Source organism: Lissotriton helveticus, chromosome 1_1, assembly GCF_964261635.1.
Source record: "Lissotriton helveticus chromosome 1_1, aLisHel1.1, whole genome shotgun sequence".
Classification (NCBI taxonomy): Eukaryota; Metazoa; Chordata; class Amphibia; order Caudata; family Salamandridae; genus Lissotriton; species Lissotriton helveticus.
The window spans coordinates 1,237,636,836-1,237,660,462 of record NC_136057.1 but is presented as its reverse complement, the minus strand read 5'-3'; positions in this window follow the sequence as shown (position 1 = coordinate 1,237,660,462).

Here is a 23,627-nt window from a genome sequence, read left to right as displayed (position 1 = left end):
ATTCTGATGATGGGACTAGCCAGGTGTTAGTCAGCAGGCTTAACCAGGCTAACTTAAGCTTATTTGGGACTGAAGGTGGGTCCAACCCATTCAGACCCCCAAATGGACTTAACCAGGAGCATAGGAGGAGGAGGAATAACTCAGGTGAATCCAATACTTCCCATGTTTCTAGAGGTTCTCATGGCAACTCCAGAAGGGAGTTGACTAGCCCTCAGAGAAGGGAACATGAGGCCAAAATGAGAGAGGCTGAACTTAGGATCCAGAGACAAGAATTAGAAGTTGCCCTGGCCAAAGAGAAACTTGCTAGAGGAAGGCAGCCTAGAGAGAGTGGATCAGATTCCACTGGTGGCAGCACTATCCCTAAGGATAAAGACAGGTCCTATGACAATAGAAACCTGAGTAAGATTGTGCCCCCCTACAAAGCTGGGGATGATATCCACAAGTGGATGACTGCACTTGAGAGAGCTTGCAAAGTACAGCAGGTTCCTCAGGAGCAGTGGGCAGCAATCTTGTGGCTCTCCTTTGAAGGTAGAGGCCGAGACAGACTCCTCACAGTTAGTGATGGGGAGTCTAGAAACTACCTGGTCCTGAAGAGTGCTCTGATTGATGGGTTAGGCTTAACCACTGAACAGTACAGGTTAATGTTCAGAGATACCCAGAAGACACAGACTCAGGACTGGTCTGAATTTGTTGAATGTGCCACTAAGGCTCTGGAGGGCTGGTTGCTGGGAAGTAAGGTTACAGACTATGAAGGATTGTACAATTTGCTTATGAGAGAACAGATTTTAAATAACTGTCAGAACCAGCAGTTGCATCAACATTTGGTTGACTCAGATCTAACCTCTCCCCAAGAATTGGGAAAGAGGGCAGACAAATGGGTCAGAACCAGAGTTAAGCAAAAGAACCAGAACCAGAACCAGGGTGGTGACCAAAAGAAAACAGACCAGAAGGGTGGGGAGCAGAAAGCTAAAGACCAGAAGTCTTCAACAGGGCCCCAAACTAATACTGAGGGTGGGTCCCAACCTTCCAAGAAGAAGAAGAAAGAAGGTCAAAGAAAACCCTGGTGTAGCTTTTGCAAAAAACACCACTCACTGGACAAGTGATTGTAAAAAGGGTGGAGCCACCAACACTGCAGCCCCTAAGGCACCTGCACCCACTAGTACAGTTGGCAGTGTTGGACCACAGACTAAGGGGGTAGTGGGTATCACCTTGGGAACTGATGGAGATTCTGACCTAGTCAGAGTCCCCACACAGGCTGTTCTGATCTGTGATGGGGAGATTGATTTCTCCCCTACTGTCAGTCTCAATAATTTGGGCAAGTACAGACAGACACCTTTAATTAATGAAAAAGTGGCTCAAGCATACAGGGACACATGTGCCAGTGTCACTATGGTGACGCCTAGCTTTGTGGACCCTGGACAGTACATATCAGGTGATAATTACCTGGTGACCAATGCCAGCAATGTCACTACTACACATAGTGTGGCAATTGTTAACTTTTCCTGGGGAGGGGTAACTGGCCTAAAAAGGGTTGTGGTTAGTGCTGATCTCCCAGTAGAATGTTTGTTGGGCAATGACCTGGAGAGCTCTCTATGGTCAGAAGTTGAGTACAGGACTCATGCAGAGATGTTAGGGATATCATCACATGTCCTTGCTGTGACCAGGTCACAGGCCAAAAAGTGCCTCTCTGAACCTCAGGTCTTGGATCCTGGAACAATGGACCAAGTACCTCCCAAGACAAGGAACAGGAGGGCAAAGGCTGTGCCTTCCCAAATGCCTACAAGTGAGGATCAGCCTTCACATGAAGATGATTCTGAGACCCCTGAAGGAACTGTCCCTATAGAACTTGAACCTGATCAGGTTGAGTTTCTGGGGACAGGGGAACCTTCTAGGGCAGACTTGGGGCAGGCTCAGTTATCCTGTCCTTCTCTTGAACCCCTCAGACAGCAGGCTGCTGCTGAGGCTGCTGGGAATGCTCAAGGTACCCATAAGGTTTATTGGGATGATGGGCTCCTTTATTCAGAGGGTAGAGACCCCAAGCCTGGTACAACCAGGAGGTTGGTCATACCTCTGCAATTTAGGGGCTTCCTTCTTACCTTGGCACACGATATTCCCTTAGCAGGACACCTAGGCCAGAACAAAACATGGGACAGACTTGTCTGTCACTTTCACTGGCCTCACATGTCAGAAGATACAAAGGAGTTTTGTCGCTCCTGTGTAACCTGCCAAGCAAGTGGCAAAGCAGGTGGTACCACAAAGGCCCCCCTAATACCACTACCTGTGGTGGGGGTGCCCTTTGAAAGAGTGGGGATTGACATTGTTGGTCCAATGGATCCCCCTACAGCATCTGGGCACAGATTCATACTGGTGGTGGTGGACCATGCCACCAGGTACCCAGAGGCAATTCCACTTAGGACCACAACAGCTCCTGTTGTGGCCAGGGCCTTACTTGGAGTTTTCTCCAGAGTGGGGTTTCCTAAGGAGGTAGTATCTGATAGAGGTGCAAACTTCATGTCAGGTTACTTGACAGCTATGTGGAAGGAGTGTGGTGTTAACTATAAGTTCACCACTCCCTATCATCCACAATGCAATGGGCTTGTTGAGAGATTCAACAAGACCCTGAAGGGCATGATCAAAGGATTACCTGAGAAGCTCAGGCGAAGATGGGATATCCTTCTGCCCTGCTTTCTGTTTGCTTACAGAGAGGTCCCACAAAAAGGAGTTGGCTTCAGCCCCTTTGAATTGTTGTTTGGACATGCTGTAAGAGGACCCCTATGTCTGGTGAGGGAAGGATGGGAGTTACCTCTCAAAAAGCCCAAGCAAGACATAGTGGACTATGTACTTGGTCTCCGCTCCAGGATGGCTGAGTATATGGAGAAGGCCTCCAAAAACCTTGAGGCTAGCCAGGCCTTACAGAAAGCCTGGCATGACCAAAAGGCTGTCCTGACTGAGTACCAGCCTGGACAGAAGGTATGGGTGTTGGAGCCAGTGGCCCCAGCAGCACTCCAAGACAGATGGTCTGGACCCCATACAATCATGGAGAAAAAGGGAGAGGTTACCTACTTGGTGGACCTTGGAACTCCCAGGAGCCCTTACAGGGTGCTCCATGTTAACAGGCTGAAAGCATATGTTGACAGGGCAGACATGGGCTTGCTCATGGCTACAGATGAGGGGCAGGAGGAAGAGAGTGACCCTCTCCCAGACCTGCTGACTCAGAACCCTGAGGATGGCTCAGTTGATGGTGTGGCCTTAGATGGCAGCCTCACTGAACATCAGCAACATGACTGTAGACAGGTTTTGCAGTCATTTCGACATATGTTCTCCCTGACACCCAGTCAGACTAACTGGTGTACCCATGTGGTGGACACTGGTGATAGTCTTCCTGTAAAGAACAAAATTTACAGGCAGCCTGACCATGTCAGAGACTGTATCAAGGCTGAGGTACAAAAGATGCTGGAGTTAGGTGTCATTGAGCCTTCAGAGAGCCCCTGGGCTAGCCCAGTGGTTCTGGTCCCCAAACCTCACACCAAAGATGGGAAGAGAGAGATGAGGTTCTGTGTGGACTACAGAGGACTCAATGCTGTCACTAGGACAGATGCACACCCAATTCCAAGAGCAGATGAGCTCATAGACAAATTGGCTTCTGCCAAGTATTTGAGCACATTTGACTTGACAGCTGGCTACTGGCAAATCAGGTTAGCTGAGGAGTCTAAGGCCAAGACAGCATTTTCTACCCCCAGTGGGCATTACCAGTTTGTGGTGATGCCCTTTGGTTTGAAAAATGCACCTGCCACCTTCCAAAGGTTGGTGAATCAAGTCCTTACTGGGTTGGATGACTTTTGTGCAGCATATCTGGATGATATTGCTGTCTTTAGCTCCACCTGGGAGGATCACCTGGTCCACCTGAAGGAAGTGCTAGAGGCTCTGCAAAAGGCAGGCCTCACTATCAAGGCAACCAAGTGCCAGATAGGGCAGAGTAAGGTTGTGTACTTGGGCCACCTTGTGGGTGGAGGCCAAGTTCAACCACTGGAGAGTAAGATTCAGACCATAAAGGACTGGACTCCTCCAACTACCCAGACTCAGGTCAGAGCTTTCTTGGGCCTGACTGGGTACTACAGGAAGTTTGTTAAGAACTATGGGTCCATTGTGACTCCTCTTAATGATCTGACATCCAAGAAGATGCCCAAAAAGGTTCAGTGGACAGAATACTGTCAAAAGGCATTTGATGACCTGAAGAAGGCCATGTGCTCTGCACCTATCCTGAAGAGTCCTGACTACTCCAGAGAGTTTATTGTCCAAACAGATGCTTCTGAGTTGGGAGTGGGAGCTGTGCTTTCACAACTTAATGTAGATGGTCAAGACCAGCCCATTGCTTTCATTAGCAGAAGGCTGACCCCCAGAGAGAAACGTTGGTCAGCCATTGAGAGGGAGGCCTTTGCTGTGGTGTGGGCCCTGAAGAAGTTGAGACCATACTTGTTTGGCACTCACTTCAAGATTCAGACCGACCATAATCCCCTCTTATGGCTTAATCAGATGAAGGGTGAAAACCCCAAACTACTCAGGTGGTCCATTTCCCTACAGGGGATGGACTTTACAGTGGAGCACCGCCCAGGGACTGACCATGGTAATGCAGATGGTCTCTCCAGGTACTTCCACTTAGAACATGAAGACACAACTGGTCAAGGTTAGTCTAATGTCCCTGCGTTTGGGGGGGGGGGGTTGTGTGGGAGAGTAGGGTCTGCTATCCTATGGTCACCCCAATTTTTTGCTTTTTGCTTCACTGGTTTATGACTTAATGTGGCTGTGGGCCTGCTAATCAGACCCACAGCCTGCTGTTCTCTCTCTAAATTGTAACCCATGTACTTTAGGTGCATAGCGAAATTGGAACTGGTTCACCTTATTGGCCCCTGTAACAGTGTACCCAGGTACCCAGGGCATAGGTGCTTCCAAGGCCTACCAGGGGCTGCAGCATGTATTGTGCCACCCCTGGCCTGGCCTCCATATTTGACACAACTGGCTGATCACTCAGCTGGGGTAAGTCGGTGTAACCACCCCTTACTTAGGTGTAGTATGCCTATACCTAACCTAAAATGGACACATATGTTCCTATCAGTCACTCCTATGGAAGGCCTCATCAATCCTGGAGGCAGAGTGCTTGGAAATATGTGGGATGGTGCTCTGGCATGAGCTGAGCCTGTCTGCAGCTTTCGGAACCATGTCCTTTAGCTGTTCCATGATATTGCCATACCATATACTCTTAAGTGCATTATAATCCTCGCGGTTAAATGCTATCTTAGGTTTGGCTTTATCAAAACATGTCGAGTAAGGTGTCATACGAATTGGAATACTACCCCCTCGCCAGTTCTGGCGACGGGGGTAGCATTCCACCCTTCTAGAGGGACACGACATGTACCTAGCCTGAACCCCGGTTAAAGTTAAACAGAGCCTTAGCATCTCAAAATGGATGCTGCCACCACAGACACAAGTCTGACCTCCTGCTGCTGGGAGTCCTTCCAGCGAGGGCAGCTTGGACAAAGGGTTTCCTGCCTGGGGAGGTGCTAGCACCACTCCAGACAGGATTTTGTGTATTGGGTAGGACAGGGCTGAAAAGAATCAGACATGCCTGGGGCACACAAGGTGTCCCTGTGCATAGGCCAGTTCAAACCGGTGCTGGGGCTTTCCAGCCCCAGTCCTGGCGCGAAACTGGACAAAGGAAAGGGGGTGTAACCACCCCCCTTCCTGGTCCCACCCAGAGGAGGGACCTAGTAGGTGATCCGGCCCCCCAGATTCGAATAAGAGTGGGAGCTGTGTCCTGAGACTTCAGATCATCCTGAATCAACTTGAAATACAGAAGAAGACTGGACTTCGACATTCTGCTGCACAGAAGACGGAAGAGAATCTCCCTTGTGGCCAGGGAGTGACCACCCTGTGAACACAGGCACCAACCAGCAACTCGACGTCTGCTTTGCCGCCACCTCCCGCAGGAGCCCGAGCCCAGAGCCTGACAAGACCCAAACTCCCAGACTTCTCACAGCCCGATCCACAGTCCCTGCAAAGAAGGGACCCGTGGAGGCACCGAGAGACGTGGGACCGGACATCTTGGAAGACCCCCGAAACGCTGACTGCGCAGCATCAGAGGCACCCTCGATGCTGTGCTTTGGGGTTTGAGAAGCCCCAACCTCGAGCAGCCGTTGCACCGAAGATCAGCCCCCCAGCATCTCCACGATCTGCGTGGGGCCCTTTTGCATCGTGCCACTCGACGCGCCTAATCGTCCACTTGCCACGCGGCTAGTGGCCATCTTGGCGACGAAACCTACAACTTTCACTGTGGTTCTGGTTGCTCCAGACTTGCCCTTGCTCCTGTAAACAGGAGCCCCTGCTCTGACCTTGCTGGTCCGAGTAACAAGCCTTTTTCGATTCCTGCGTGGCTTGCATTAGCCAAGGCCTGTTTGCTTCTATCAAGTAGCCGACACCGCCAACAGCGAGAAGCCTGCAAGGGACAGCTCGTGACCGACTCCTGGACGTCTTCGACCCCTCGTGTCCACGTGGCTGCAGAGAGAAGCTACACCTCGACGCCTGTTTGCACCCGACATCGCCTGGTTCCACTCTGGTTCCACGGTAGTCACTGGCTAGTGACTTTGAACATTGTCCCCTCTGCTTTCAGGTCTTCACCTCTTCAGATCCACCCTTGGATCCACCGGAACTCTTCACAGCGAGCCGCCTGCAGCATCTTCAGCTCCAAGCACCATCGACCTGCGTGACGAAACCCGACACTACTTCGACCCTATGCACCCGCTTCCTGTGGGTGAGGTAACTCAGCTCCGCCGGTGTTCCCACACTGGTACACACCTCTAGTGTCTGTGTCTCAAGTTTCAGCTTTCTAGGTCACTTGGAAGGTTCCTTCCTAACTAACTTTGTACTTTTTACGCACCATTGACATTGCATTGGTAAAGCGTGGACTTTCCGCACTGCTCCCGAGTCCCGCGGGCCTTTCCCGACTTCTTCACTGCTAGTCCCGAACAGCTCCAGTGATTCCCCAGGCCCTAGGCCTCTTCACTTTCCCCATAGTGGTTCTTATACCACTATTTTAGTATATGGTTTAGGTGGCCCCTAGGGCTCATCCATATTGTGCAACTTTTGTGTATTTAAACTGTGTTTTGTTTTAACGCATTTGCTTCTGTGCTCATAAAGAGTATCAGGGATATTTGTAGTAATAAATCTATATATATTTTCAATATATATCTGTGTGGTGTCCTTTCATTTGGTATTCAAGGGATTGTGTATGGTAAAACAGCTTGCTTCACATGCCTTTACAGAGTTTAGCCTAAGACTGCTTAGTCCATGCTACCCCTAGGATAGCTTGTCTATAAGGTTGACTTTACAACCTGCACCATAAGGGTTGCTTGGCATGATACAAGGTGATCACTAGAACTAGTGAGCATCATATATCAGGCCAACTTCTCACAGGCACACTGACTTGTGAAAAATACCAATGCTTTCTTTTTGATACATATCGTGTAACCATAAAAAGGTAATACAAGTGCGAAAATAAAAACACTGTACTTTTTTGATTTGTTGTCCTTATCCATTTTTATTAAATATTTGTATACTTTATATTGATTGCTTTTCTCTAGTCTGGGACCCCCTTGCTCTCAACTCTTTCACAAATGATCACAGATTAAAAATAAAAAGCATAAAAAAATGCATTGCTCAGACCATGCGCCAACTTAGGCATCTCCCAAAAAACACAGCGAGAAACAACTAAAGGCATCCCTGAAAAAAACTAAATGGGAAGAAAATAGAGCAGTGGAGGATAATCTGTGGGCAAAATTATATTCAGATACTAAGCAGCATGACGGGGCAAAATTTTGGAAACAATCAATTCCTTTATAAACCCCAGGCACGACGGAATCTCTTCTTATATCTCCGAACAAACATGGGTAAACCATCTTAAAGGTCACTTCACACAACATACAATCAACACCCTGGCGACAGAAATCGATGACAACGAACTAATACCATTGCACGATTCTCAACACAAACAAACAGGCCAAATTACGAGCACAGGCTCGACAAAATTACAAAAGACAATTGGGCTCCAAATTAAAAAAGGAAGGAGAGAGGGGGCAACAGGTCCGAACGGAATCCCTCCCATCCTCTACAAATCAAATGAAAAGGAATGGATTGAAGCCCTCGAGCCACTGTTTTTGGAAATCAAACACCTCAATGTATTACCTGCCTCCTGGAAGGGCTCTATTATCTCCCCAATCTTCAAGGCAGGGGACAAATCGCTACCATGTAACTATAGGCTGGTTGCCCTTATGGATAACGAAGCAAAGTACTTTGCTGGGATCCTATTGGAGGAATTGTAGGCCTGGGCTACAGAAAACTTAATCATTCCTGCAAATCAGACTGGTTTTTCTAAATCTGTCGGGACATCAACAAACATTCTGGCTATGGGTCTGCTAATTGACAAATTAAAAACAACAAAAATGCCAATCCACTTGTGCTTCATAGACTACAAGGCAGCTTCCAACCATATCAATCGGAATCTTCTATGGTCAAAACTGAAGAGCTGGGGAATACCAAAGCACTTGCGAGACCTATTGATTAACTTACACAGCGAAACATGGGTACAGGTAAAGCTGGGCGACGGCTCCCATTTGTCAAGACGCATTCCAACAAACAAAGGCCTCAAACAAGGATGCGTTCTGGCCCCAATGCTTTTCAACCTGTTCTTGGGAGATTTTGTTCCGGTGCTCAACAATTGTAATTCTCATGCACCCAAACTGGGAGGCCAAGTATTGCCCACGCTATTATATGCGGATGACTTGGTTTTAATCAGTCATACAAAAATAGGGATGCAAAATCTTGTGGATGCAACAAAAGATACTCTGATGAGAACTTTCTGACAATAAACTTGGAAAAGACCAAAACAATGTCAATCAATAAGAAAGGAAAAACACCACACAGCTGGTTTTGGAACAACACCCGTATAGAAGACACAACACTGTATAAGTACCTAGGCGTCAAAATTGATAGCAGTGGCCAGTTTATCATCCAAAAAGAAAGCATCAGAGGAAAAGGCATCGCTATAGCAGTCTCGCTAAAAAAACTAAACGGCAAACTCACCAGCCCATCTCTTCTTCCTTTGGCGCAAGTTATACGAGCCAAACATTTGCCCGCAATTACTTACGACAGCGAGGTACAAAGAGGAAGAGATGCAGTATCTCTGGACAAGGCTGTGACATCAGCATACAGAATCATCTTCGCCTTACCAAAATATACCTCCCCGGCTCAACTTAGATTAGAGTTTGGTGGTCAGAAGCAGTCTCTCGCAAGACAGGGGCCGTATATAATCACGTGGGACAAAATCAGGAAAGCAAAACAGGGCACCTTAAATAGTTTAATGTGGTCGGAACTGCAGCGGAACCCAACCTCGCAAGCTGTTCAGTATTTGGAAAAAAGCCTGTCGAACCTAGGCATACAGGAGCTGTGGAACACCTCAACTAATCACACCACAGTGAAAAGGCTGGTAAAGAGAACAACAAAGTACCTTTCATGGATTGAGGATAAGGCGACAGTTGCCAAGAGGTCACACGGTTGGTTTGTCTTAAACTCCTATTCTCAACAAGGACAACAGAATTATCTCGACCTGGGATACTCAAGGACCATGAAATTGAAGTTTTTAAAATTCAGATTGGGCCTGTTACCTTGTAGAACCCACCTTCCACATTGGCTGAGGGTTAAAGGGGGCCACCTCTGTCGTTTATGTAGCAAGGCAAAGGAGGATATGCCACATTTGTTGTGTTCCTGCGACAAATTATTAGAGGAAAGAAAACGATTGCTGAAATTTCTGTTCAACCAACGAGGAATACGCACTCGAAGGAATGCAGTTCTTGCCTGGTTCACACCCGACGATCCGCAGTTAAACTGCGGCCTTGTGAAGTATATGAAGGAGGTGGAGAAAAAGATGCAGAAATTTGACTCTTAACTTAACTTGCTGTTTCTTGTTTAGGTTGAACCATATGTAAAATGTTGTCTAATATTATTAGATTACTGAAGGCGGTGGAAAGAGCACACTGGAACCCAACCTTTTTTAAGCTCACAAAGAAAATCGATGCTAAGATGAACATCATTGCAAATTTGTATTTAATTTAGAAGATTTTAAAAATGAATTATATCGTTTTATATGCAATATTAAGTTTACGGTGAAAATGTACAGTACGTATATGTATTTTAAAATGGAGATATTGCAATGGTTTTTAATAACTATGCAAAATAAAATAAATTCAAATTCCACCACCACAACCACCAATACCACCAATGCCACCACCACCAAAACCACCACCAATACCACCACCATCAATACCACCAATACCACTACCACCAATACCACCACCAATACCACCACCACAAATACCAGTATCACAACCACTAATACCACCACCACCAATACCAATACCACACCAATAACACCACCAATACCACCACCACCAATACCATCAATTCCACCACCACCAATACCACCCCAGTGCCACCACCACCACCAATACCATGACCACCATCAATACCACCACCAAAACCACCACCACCACCAATACAGCCAGTAATACCAATACCACCACCACCATTACCACCAATACCAGCACTACCCCAATACCAGCAACACCAATACCACCACCAACAACACCAATATCACCACCTCAGCGCCTTTCGCTCACTAGTAATAGCAAGGGCACTATACAAGGCTAGCGCTGCAGCCGAGACAATCCCTCCCTCCCGTCAGGTCGGCCTTAAAGCACAGCCCACCCTGCACCAGGAGGTGAAGCCAGGGCCCTACTACAGCTGGAGTGTTTTTTTTTTTTTTAGGCCAAAGATGTCAGGACACCAAACACTTTTACCTGTAAGGTGCTTAGAGATGTTTTGCAGAGACTCTATGAGCCAACTTCCAAGAACTCTCTTTAATAACCTGTGGTTCGGAATACTCTTAGGCTAAACAATAGCACCCAGGGAGGAGGGCCGGATACTGGGCGCTGGCGACATCCTGTTGTCGACCTGCGAGGCAACAATACATATACATAAGAATACTATTGTGCGTTGTCTTTTTATCTAACAACTAAGTCCCTCTAACCCCTTCTTTCAGGAAATGTTAAAAGATACCTTCCTACCTGCAATCTTTAGGTGTTGGGAGTAGCATCCAGTAGTCTCGTGAAGTTGATGATGGTTATACTGAAGTGGTGTCAGTCGTAAGTGAAGTCAGGGTGAGGATTGTCTCGTCTCCTTTTATTGCAGAAGATTGTATAATATTACCTAGAACATGCAAACATGTAGATAAGTCACTTATTCCTTGGATTAAAAGGTTACAATCTCTAAAAGTGCACAACAACTTTACTCACTTCTTTCTGACCCCTCTATGTCTTTATGCCATCACGTGAATCTAAAATAAAAGAAATGTTTTGCAACAAATTGCACATAAACTATTACTTCTAAACATTAGGTCCTTAGTTTTCTCTTTGATTGCTTCCAAGCTTTAGTCGCTAGAAAATGTTCCAAAAATTGTTCCTTAATAGTACTAAAGATAATTTTCCATTCTGTGCTGACTTGCGATGAGCGCCAGAAATTAGGAATGTTCACTTAGCTTTCTTTGTGTGTTTTTTCCTCTTTAGATGTTCTCTGCAAGCTGCGCTGCCATCCAGAAGTTTCCTGCAGGGAAGAAGAATCTCTGCCGAGAATTAGGTGAGCAGCCAGCTGTCCTTGGTCGAATCCGGAAGGCTCAGCAGCTTCCAGAGTTGGGTGTGGCATTATATACTCATGCAACACCCAAACGGCAGTTACATTATGCGCGACGTGACACGCTCTGCTTTTGGGGCCCATCGGGAGAGGGGGGGGGGAGACAGCACAGACCACGGACACAGAATTATGGTGTGACAAAGGCCGCTTTATTGGATGCAGGTGCACCTTACAAAACACAAAATCCTTGGCCTGCGCCGTACAAAACTAAACCTCACTAAATATGAACTACCTAACAACCCCCCACCCCCACCCCTAAAATGGTTCCCCCAAAGAACAACATAAACACAATTTACCAACTGCACAATGCCTCACTACCTAAATAGAATGACTTGTCATATGTAATCTTACTCCCTTTCAAAACACCCCAGGCCTCCTACCCTGTATCCCGTGGACTAGAAAGAAAACGCCCCCAGTCCTACACACACCAGCACCTGTTCCAGCGACACGAAAAACCCCTACAAGTAAAACCTCCCTGATGCACCGGCTCCCAACAACAAACCTTTCCAAAAAAAACACTCACACCAGAAAAAAAACATTGGCAAACACCTTGCACAAAGTGACACTCCCCCCCATGCACACCATGACCCCAGAAAAAACGGGAGGGTGGGCGGGAAAAAATGCTATGGCCACAGAACCTTGCCCGGCTGCTGTGTCACCACCACCAAATGGTGGCCAGTGACACAAAATGGCCGCTTATAACCTCCCCCCAGCCCAAGCCAGCCCAATGACAGCCCAAAGAGAGCCCAAAGAGAGCCCAAAGAGAGCCCAATCCTACTGCCAGCCCAAAGGAAGTCCACCAGCCCACGTACGATGCTAAATCTACCCCCCCTGCCGGGGCCCTAAAATCCCCCGGGGGCCGCAGGCTCCCGATGGTCGGCCGCTCCCCCACAAAGCCCCATTGGGACCCATCGGGAGAGGGGGGAGACAGCACCGACCACGGACACAGAATTATGGTGTGACAAAGGCCGCTTTATTGGAAGCAGGTGCACCTTACAAAACACAAAATCCTTGGCCTGCACCGTACAAAACTAAACCTCACTAAATATGAACTACCTAACAACCCCCCACCCCACCCCTAAAATGGTTCCCCCAAAGAACAACATAAACACAATTTACCAACTGCACAATGCCTCACTACCTAACTAGAATGACTTGTCATATGTAATCCTACCCCCTTTCAAAACACCCCAGGCCTCCTACCCTGTACCCCATAGTCTAGGAAAATAAACACCACTCGAAAGCCGTACTTACGGCTTTCGACCCCCCCATAGGAACTTACACTCTCGGATACCTGTGCACCCCGATAGCCTGATCCAGAGCCTCATTCAGTTGAACAATGTAAAGCTCCATCCCATACCGAGACAGATGCACCCCATCCTCCCTGAAAAATACACCGCCCCGTACCTTAGGTCCGGATGCTCCATCCTACCCAAAACCTCCTTTTCACAAAAAAACTTAATTTCCCTGTTAATTTTCCTCCTTGTCTTATCTATGGCTGCTGGCCTCTCCGCCCCCCTCCAGAACCTCCTGGGAACAAAATCAGACCAAATGACATGGCACCCCACCCATTTTCTCTTTATTTCCAACAAGTCCCTTTTCATTTGCTTAACCAATGCCAAACCCTTACACTGGACCAAGTCATTCTCCCCTAAATGTATGACCACCACATCCGGACACACTCCCCTGCGCACCACAGTATTCAATGCTGGCACCAACTCATGCCAGCGCATACCCCCTTTCCCTAGCCAGTGACAATTAAACAACCACTCGTCCAGTTCCAAATTGAGGCTCCGGTGCCTGTCCCATTCCGCCCTCTCCACTCTCTTTACAAAAGAAAGTCCCACTATGTAAATATCCAATGCCGCCGCAGCTGGCCCCACCACAGCACCTGCAAAGACACACATGTAAGAGGGCGGAAAATGCTGTCATGTCATTACTCCACCCCTACCCCCGCATCCTGACTTAAGTCCTGTAGCAATCCGACTTCCATTGCCCTAAACGCTTGATGTCCTCCTTTCCCCATCCTCGCCGTGCCACCTCCGTCGCCGTCCCAATTCGAAACGAATGCGTCCTGAAAGCCTTCGGGTCCTCACCCATGCACCGTAGGGCGTGCCGCAGGACTCACAACACCTGAGCCGCAGTCACTCTGCCGTCACCCCCGGTCCAAAAACCTCTCCAGTCAATCTCCTCCGCCCCACCGCCAAATGCCTCCCCCACACTGCTGGGCACACCTCCGTTGACCTCCCCGCCCCAACACCACCCACGTACCCTCCCCCCGCTGATCCGTCTTCAAACGCCGCAGGCGCACGGCCACTTCCTGCTCTCAGACGTCCACATCCTCCTACAACACCCCTGGTCTCCCTTTCAAACCCACCAACTCCGAAACTCTAAACGCTCCAAAAAACAACCACGACATAAGTGTGGAAAACAAAGCCGTCTCCCCCCAATCCCGGCAAACCGACGGTAACGTCTGTACCAAGGACCCCAGCATATCCTCCGTAATCGGCCTCCGTTGACTCACCCGCGCCCCCTTTTCCCTTGCCCATCCTTCCAGGAGATGCACCCCAAATTCCCCCACCGACGGCGAATAACCCCACCACAACTTCCCCATGAATGCCACCGCCGACAACTTTCCCGCAATCGTGACCCTCGAGAGCCCTCTGTCCATCAAACTCAGCATGAACTGTACCACTTGCTCCTCCCGCCGCCACCAGTCCCCCTGCCTTACCACTCCAAATTGCCAAAATTCCTGCCATGCCTGCTCATACGCCTTCCAGGTGGACGCCGTCACTGACGCCATCACCAGTTGAATGACCCGCCGTCTCCTACCGACCTAAGCACCTCTGGCAAAGGCGTCCTGTGTTCATCCACCTCCGTGGCTAGCCCTTGGAACCCCAGGCACTGTGAACGAGACAAAGCATCCGCAATGTCATTGTCCACCCCCGGCACGTGTCGGGCTTGAAACAATATATCATGCTCCAAGCAAGGCAGCATGAAAAATCGCATCAATTTCAACACCTGCGGGTCCCTGGCTGACTGCCTGTTAACCACCTGCACCACAGACATAATGTCCACATGAAACAACACCCGCTTATGAGCCAACTCCTGCGCCCACACGGTAACGGCCACCACCAACGGGAACAATTTAAGAAATGCAATACTGCACCCCCCCGGCCTGCCAATGCGGAGGCCACTGCTCTGCGCACCATCTCCCCGCCCAGTAGAGACCGAAACCGCCAACTCCCGCCGCATCCGACGACAGCGTGACGTCCCATTCCCAATCCTCCGGTGGAGCCATGGGCACCCCATTGAAGCGCCCCAAAAACGCCTGCCACATGCGCAAATCCTCCTTCGTTCCCTCCGACAGACAGAGATGATGAGGCAGCAGCGTCAAACCGGACAACGCCAGACCTAGCCGACGGCAAAAAGTACGCCCCGCTCGCACCACGCGGCACGCAAAATTCCAGTGCCCCAACAAGACCTGCACCTCCCGCACGGTCACCTTCCACTTGTCCAACATAGTTTGGACCGGTGCCAACATTGCTGTCCGTTTGTCCTCAGGTAGGCGTGCTTTCATGGCCCCTGAGTCAAGCTCTCTACCAAGAAATGACAGCACCGTACTGGGACAGTGCGTCTTCTCTGGAGCCAGAGGAACCCCCAAGTAACCCATGAGGTCTGTAAAATCGTCCAGCTGCTGCTGGCAGTCCATCGAACCCGGCCGTCCCACCAGGAAGAAGTCGTCCAGATAATGCGTCACCGTCTCTGAGCCTGTGCGCCAGGAAAAAGCCCACTGCAAAAAGGAACTGAACCTCTCGAACAATGCACATGATATCAAGCACCCCATGGGGAGCGCTTTCTCCACAAAAATTCCCCCGTCGAACTGAATCCCCAACAACTGGTGATCCGCCGGATGTACCGGAAGCAGCCGAAACGCTGACTTGATGTCGCATTTTGCCATGAGGGCACCCTGACCAACCGCCACCACAATCTTCCGCGCCACGTCCACGGACGAGTACTACACCGACATAAGCTCTGCTGAGATATAATCATTGACTGACGCCCCCTCCGGCCAGGAAAAATGTATCAGGCGAAACTGCCCCGGCTCCTTCTTGGGCACCACCCCGATCTGGGAAATGATCAAGCCTGGCAGCGGCGGCTCTGTGAACAGGCCCACCATCCGGCCCTCCTTCACCTCTTTGCACAACTTCTCCCGGATGACCCCTTTGTGCGCATTGACGGACTTGAAGTTGTCCGCCCACCGAGCGATCTGCGGACCCTCGTAGCCCAACCGAAAACCCTCCCTGAAACCCCATCGCAACACGCCCGCATCCTCCACCCGCGGATAGGCCACCAACAAAAACTCGATCCGATCCAACCTAACCGGTGTATGAACTTTTACCCAGGGATCCTGCCCCTCCTATTCCTACCCCCTCCCCCCAGCCGGAGCCCCCGCCGCTGTGTGCTGCTGCCCCTGGGCGCCCCCACCGACCCCCCAGCATCGCACCACTGGATGTCTCCTTCCACACTCATGTCTGAAACGACACACCTGCCTGCTGCACGCGCCCTTATTAAACTCCCAGCAGGCCCGATGGTGTTCTGAGCGGTGGTGTCCCCCTGCCCCACCCCCCCCACGGGTGGGACGGGCCAAAAAGGGGGTCGGAGCAAGCGGCAAACCGCTGGCCGTATAATGCGGCCAAATTTCGCCCCACCCATCGTCTGCTGGTACAGATCCAAATCCAGCTCGCCCCACTTTGCCTCTGGGTCCGACGCCATCCATGCCCGGAATTCCTCATCATAATGAGACCGAGCATATCCTCAGGAGGTAACCTGCGCTCGCCTGACTACGTCCATGTATTTGAATAAGGCCACGGACCTGTCCAGATATTTCTCGACGTGTACGCTAGTGTATATTAGGAACGGCGCTGACCAATTATCAATTGTCAGGGGCACCTTGGGATGCCTGGCCAACTCTTGCTCTTCCTCCTTCGACCCTTCCTTTGCCGTCAGCTCCCTGTGAAGGAGCTTCATTATCTCCACATACTCCCCCTTCCATATCTTTTCCTTGGTCGCCAAAGACAGATGGGCCCCCAGTGGCTTTGTCACCCCCATGTATGGGACCTTATGCATCAGCACATTACAACTCTTCTTCGCCCCGGGGACTCGGCCGGCCTTCTCACCCCCCTTTGCACCCCCCCCGCGGCACCCCTGACACCATCCGCCCCGGCGCTCCCTGACCCCCCGCGTCCGCCGACCCTGACCCGTCCGGGCCCACAATTGTGTCTGTCACATACCGCCCCTTCACCAGCCACACCACGTCCCCCCCGGGCATCCATACCCACCGACACCTGCGCGCCACGAGGCCTGCCCAAACCACTCCCCGCTCTGCCACCTTCCTTACCTGGCGTCAAGGCCGGCGTCCGCACTGGATCCCGCCGCCTAACCAGTGGAGCCGGGGGGCCGTCGCTCTCGGCGCTTACTGCCGTGGGTGCACCTGTAAAACACTTCCAACAACATTACTCGCCCCCCCGTAGCTCTCCCTCCTCCTCAGACTCCTCCTCATGGTCATCAGCGCCATCCCACTCCCCCTCGTCATTTCCTGGCCGCCCCCTAGGGGCTCCAGCCGGCTCAGCCCCGCCTTTTCCCTATAAGTCCTCAGCAGGGCACTCAAATCCATACTCGCCCTCCGTACATCACCCACAGCCGGCACCGCAGCCTGATTTATGTCATCCAGTCTCCATCCCCGTCTCCCGGCGGCCGTCTCGACCCTTTGGGATGGGGCTGGCGGGGACCTACCGCCCCGTCGCTCAACAAGCACGCGCAACCGGTTCCTCGTTGGAGCACAACCGTCCTTACAAAGCTGAGCCGGCCTATCCCCTCGGGGGAGCGGATCCACATGCTGCTCTCCTGAGTGCCTATCCAGCTGACCTGCCAAGAGCAAAAAGGTGGGGTCTAGCATGCTGGGGGAAAAACACCCCCTCCCACCAAAACTGCCACCCGCCCCTCACCCCCTCTGTACACCCTGACCCCACCCCGCTGAATGCCCCCCTCCGCGCGGGCCGCTCCCTCCAACTTCCCACCAGCTCCCCATGCCAACCTCTGCCCCCATTCCCCCTCTCCCTCCCCACCCCAAGACGATCCCCCCTCCCCTGCACGCCCGCACCCTCTTGCCCCCTCGCTCCGGCTCCCCACCTCCACACCCTCCCCCACCAGCCGCCATCACCCACTCTCTCGAGCCATGCACCCGAGTCCCCCTCACTACCCGCGCCACCTACCCTGCCCCCCCACACCCCCTCCTCGACCCCACTCCCACGCGCACCCCCTTCGACGACGGCAATATACTCGGCCCCACCACACTCCCCTCGCCCCCAATGATGCCCCCCAGTCCAGCCCGCTCTCTCCGCCCCCCCGGCCTCCTCCCCTTCCACGTCTGATTCGTCTATCAGAAGGGGCGACCCTGCACCCCCCGGCCCCTGCTCTCTGCCGCCCCTGCCCCCACCCCTCCCTGCCCTGAACCCCTGCCGGCCCCCCTTCAGGCTCCCCCCCCCACCCTGGCGCGCTGTCACCATTCCCGGTGCCCACACCCGCCCTCTCCTCCTCCCGCCCCTCCGCCCCCTCCACAAACTCTAGTGCAGGCCTCTTTCCCACACCCCGCCTTCCTCCCGCTCTCTTCCTCCCACCGGTCACCACTTTCGTTCGGCCCCGCCGCCCGCCTTCAGCCACCTTCTTGCCCCACCTCCCCTGCCCTGTGTCACCCTCGGCCTCCACCGCGGCGGTTCACACACTAACACCGCCGCTGCGGCGCCACGGCAGTGCGCCTCGGCTGCCTCACCTACAGGGGGCAGGGAAGCAAGCACAGCCAGGGGGCAGGGAAGCAAGCACAGCCAGGGGGCAGGGAAGCAAGCACAGCCAGGGGGCAGGGAAGCAAGCACAGCCAGGGGCTAGGGGAGCAAGCACAGCCAGGGGGCAGGGGAGCAAGCACAGCCAGGGGGCAGGGGAGCAAGCACAGCCAGGGGGCAGGGGAGCCAGCACAGCCAGTGGGCAGGGAAGCCAGCACAGCCAGGGGGCAGGGAAGCCAGCACAGCCAGGGGGCAGGGAAGCAAGCACAGCGAGGGGGCAGGGAATCGGAGGTCGGATGGGGAGAGAAGGGAAAATGTATGTGAATATTTCTGTGAATTACCTAAAACTTCTAACTCAAAGTTCTTCTATTTGTCCTCCACTCTCTCTGCACCCCAACACTACTGCACCCCGCTTTACTCATTTTACAGTATATGGGGAGACTCCTAGATAACACCGCACATATTCAACGCCGCCGATCCCAGGCCCTGCACGAAGGTGAGCTCCGCCTAACTGTAAAAACACTTCAGGCTGGCGGGAAAGACCTAATCAGAACCCCATGTGGAGGCGAGGCCAGGCCACATCTGCAGTCATTTCATTCTGACAACGGCACATGTGGTACAAACAGAACATTCATTTTTATGTTAATCTTGAAAGAAGTGAAGGATTGCATTGCCCTGGACACGCACGCACGCACACCCACAGGCACACACACTCACGCACAAATGCTTTTACATACACAGGCAAACACACACACAGAGGCAAACACATATACACAGATGTGCACACACACGTGCACACACACAGAGATGCACACACACACAGATGCGCGCACACGACCAGGCACGCACACACACAGATGTACACACACACACAGATGCGCACACACGCCCAGACACGCACACACACAGATGCACACACTAATATGCACACGCGCCCAGGCACGCACCCACACAGATGCGCAAACATACACGGGCACACACAGGCATGCACACACATACACACAGGCATACACACATACACAGATGCGCGCACACACAGGCACGCGCACACACACAGACATGTATTCACATACAAAGGCAACCACACACAGGCATGTACACATACACAGATGCACACACATGCCCAGGCACGCTCACACAGACACACAAGCGCACACACACACACACACACACACATTCATGTTTCCGTCTGCAAGGCTGGGCGAAAGAGTTAATTCCAAACTCCCTGAGTGTTCACATCTAATACAAGACCAGAATTTTCTAGAACAAAACTGCCCAATCAGAGGCTCCGGCAGGAAGTAGTGTCAGAGCTCCAAGGGGCTGAAAACAGCATTTCAGACCAGCAGAAAAGACAAAACCAGAACTACACCTTGAAAGAGAGGCCCATCAGGGTTTGTTTTATTCTGACTACCGCAAAAGGGACACAAACATAACATTCCTTTTCAGTTACTAATTACAGGAGTCCCTACTATTTTAGATTCCTTCCAAACCCCCTCATGCTCTGCAGGTGACACTACAGCGCTGCCTGAATGAGAAGAGCATTGCACTTCAGCGGAAATATCTGAATTAGACGCACATCTGGGGGCGCCAGCAGAGCTTTACATGGAATGAAACAACTGGGCAGATGCAATTATGTGAATATTTCTGTGAATTACCTAAAACTTCTAACTCAAAGTTCTTCTATTCGTCCTCCACTCTCTCTGCACCCCAACACTACTGCACCCCGCTTTACTCATTTTACAGGATATGGGGAGACTCCTAGATAACACCGACATTATTAAAGGTAGAGCTATTGGCATTGCTCATGACTTTTTTTTAATTATAAATAAATGGCATTGTCATTTACATTGCTAATAGCACAATCAGGGGGGCAGAGGCAAGAAAAACTAGTGCAATCAGGGGGCAGAAGGCAAGAAAATCGAGTGCAATCAGGGGGCAGAAGGCAAGAAAACCAGCACAATCAGGGGGGCAGAGGCAAGAAAAATGGCACAATTAGGGGAGCAGAGGCAAGAAAAATGGTACAATCAGGGGAGCAGAGGCAAGAAAAACTAGTGCAATCAGGGGGCAGAAGGCAAGAAAAACAAGTGCAATCAGGGGGCAGAAGGCAAGAAAAACGTCACAATCGGGGGAGCAGAGGCAAGAAAAATGGCACAATCAGGGGAGCAGAGGCAAGAAAAACGAGTGCAATCAGAGGGCAGAAGGCAAGAAAAAAACGAGTGCAATCAGGGGGCAGAAGGCAAGAAAATCAAATGCAATCAGGGGGCAGAAGGCAAGAAAAACGAGTGCAATCAGGGGGCAGAAGGCAAGAAAAACGAGTGCAATCAGGGGGCAGAAGGCAAGAAAACAAGCACAAACAGGGTGGTAGAGGCAAGAAAAACGGCACAAACAGGGTGGCAGAGGCAAGAAAAACTGTGGCAGAGGCAAAAAAAATGGCACAAACAGGGTGGCAGAGGCAAGAAAAATGGCACAAACAGGGTGGCAGAGGCAAGAAAAACGAGTGCAATCAGGGGGCAGAAGGCAAGAAAAAAATGAGTGCAATCAGGGTAACATCTCAGGGTAATTAGACCTTGGATCAGTGAGAGGCAACTCACATTCAAGCATGCGTACTCCCTAAGATGATCATTATACAAAAGAGCAGTCCCTGCAGCATTCAGCCACTCATCCTCCTTAGTATCTCAGGGTTATTGCACCACACGGTAGTAAGAGCAATAATAAACTATTTATCCTACCTGACACGGTATCTTGTTTCACCACAGAGCTGCAACAGCCGCCGTTCACTCTACCAAAGATCGCCTGGGGCTTTTCGAGGTGCTGCTCGCGGCCCCTCCGTTTTGTGGTGGGAATGCCCGGAAGGCCCTCTGGTTGGCATAGCAACTAGGCTTCCCACTCACAGATGGCTCGCGCTTAAGTCCCTACAGGTGTCACTGGCCCAGAGTTTAAAAAACTACGTGGCATTCGAATAAATATGGACATGCTTCCTTTAACGGAAATTAGACCTAGCAACACGGCGCATTCAGGATTAATTTATGTCAGATAATTACCATATATACTGCCGAAGGGGAGGACACATTAATATTTCCTGGTCTTTAAGTTCCATGCACCCAATGGTAGAGCAGCTAAACACTAGAAGGGAAAGCAGGACGCTTTTCTGCAATTTTAGAAGGCTCTATTCCTCAGGCAATAAAAACCTGGACGCCATAAGCCTATTACCTTTTTGACCAGGCACACCCTACAGACTCAGCGGATAGGAAATACATGCTGAAGGTACCGATCTCCCAGCAAGAAGTTTTGAACGCGATTAAATCATTTAAACCAAATTAGGCTCCAAGCCCAGATGGCCTCACAAGACATTTACAGAGAAGTTGCAGTTACTAGTGCAAACCCTAAAACTCAATAACTTTTCTGGAAACTGGGACAGTGTCCCCCTCCATGAGGGAAGTCGCTGTGGCGGTGATTTATGCGGGGGCATAAAATCTGCATATTTGCAGAAGTCTTACTGACACTGACAGACCCGGAGACCTCTCTACTGGGAAATACTCTGGGAATGCTTGAGGGCCTTCGAAATAGTATCCGGTTTCAATATAAATATAGATAAATCTGAGATCTTGAACATTTCCCTTTGCAAGATCTAGAGCAGTATTTGAAAGAACTATCCAATGCGGTGAGTGCTCCGATCCCGGACTGTGGTCCCTGCTGCGGCCCGCATTTGTGGAGGCCTGCGGCCCTGCCTGATTCATTTCTGCGCGCGACACTGCCTGCGAGGTGCGTGGAGATTTGCGGTCTGGGTGAACTCCGCTGCCTGCATGTACAGTACCGATTGCAACATAACCGGTATATGCGCACCTGTTCACAATTGACAAGCGGTTGCTGGGACTCTTTTTGTCCGTTTCAACTGCAGCCCGCTGGCCATTATAATACTCGCCCGTACTGCCCGTGACAGACCACAGCTGTAGGTGACCGCAGAGGCCAAGGTCACTTCATACGCTGCGCTATATGACAGCCTTTGGGGTCTGCTGGCTGTGCTTGCAGCGTGCTCCCTGCCACCATCATTGCCCACTCACACCACTGTTACGGAGCCAGCGGCCAACTGGAGCGCTGTGCAGCTGAGCTAAAGGAGCTTGAAAGCAGAGGTGAGGAGACGCTCCTGCCCCAGGAAAGTGCCACTCTATGAACGGCGGGAACGAGGACAGCGAGAGCGGCCGACCTCATCAGCGGGAGGGGGCGGGAACAAAGACACGGACAGCGGGAGGGGGGCGGGAAAAAGACACAAACGGCGGGAACGAGGACAGCGAGAGCGGCCGACCTCTTCAGCGGGAGGGGGGCGGGAACAAAGACACGGACAGCGGGAGGGGGGCGGGAAAAAGACACAAACGGCGGGAACAAGGACAGCGAGAGCGGCCGACCTCATCAGCGGGAGGGGGTGGGAACAAAGACACGGACAGCAGGAGGGGGCGGGAAAAAGACACGAACGGTGGGAACGAGGACAGCGAGAGCGGCCGACCTCATCTTAACGAGCAGCAAAATGGCGTCCGCAAAGCTCCGAACATTTTCGGATTCGGGGGGCGTGTTTTGGCGTTCTGAGTGACGGATGACATCACAGGTGGAAAGAACGCAAAGGAAGCCAGCCAATGGAGGAGAGATGGAGGAGAGAGGCGGGTTCAAGCCCCATTAAAAAACATTAAATCTCCGACCAAAGACTGCGCAAGCGCAGCTTTTAGGTCCTCGACCTAAAAAGGAAAGCGCCTGAATGGATTGATTTTGTGCAGGAAGGATACCTTCCTGAACAAAATAAATCATTTCAGCAACACAGACACCGTTGCACCATGGTGCAAAGGTGCCTGCATTGGCGCACAGCAGCCCATTTTGTGCCGGGGGACGGGAAAAGGACAGGAATGCGCCATATCAGATAAAAACAGTGCATTCCTGCCCTTTCCTTTTGCTAAAGGGCAGCGCCGCAGGAAGGCCTGTGGCGTTGCCCTACGGCAAAAGCCCATA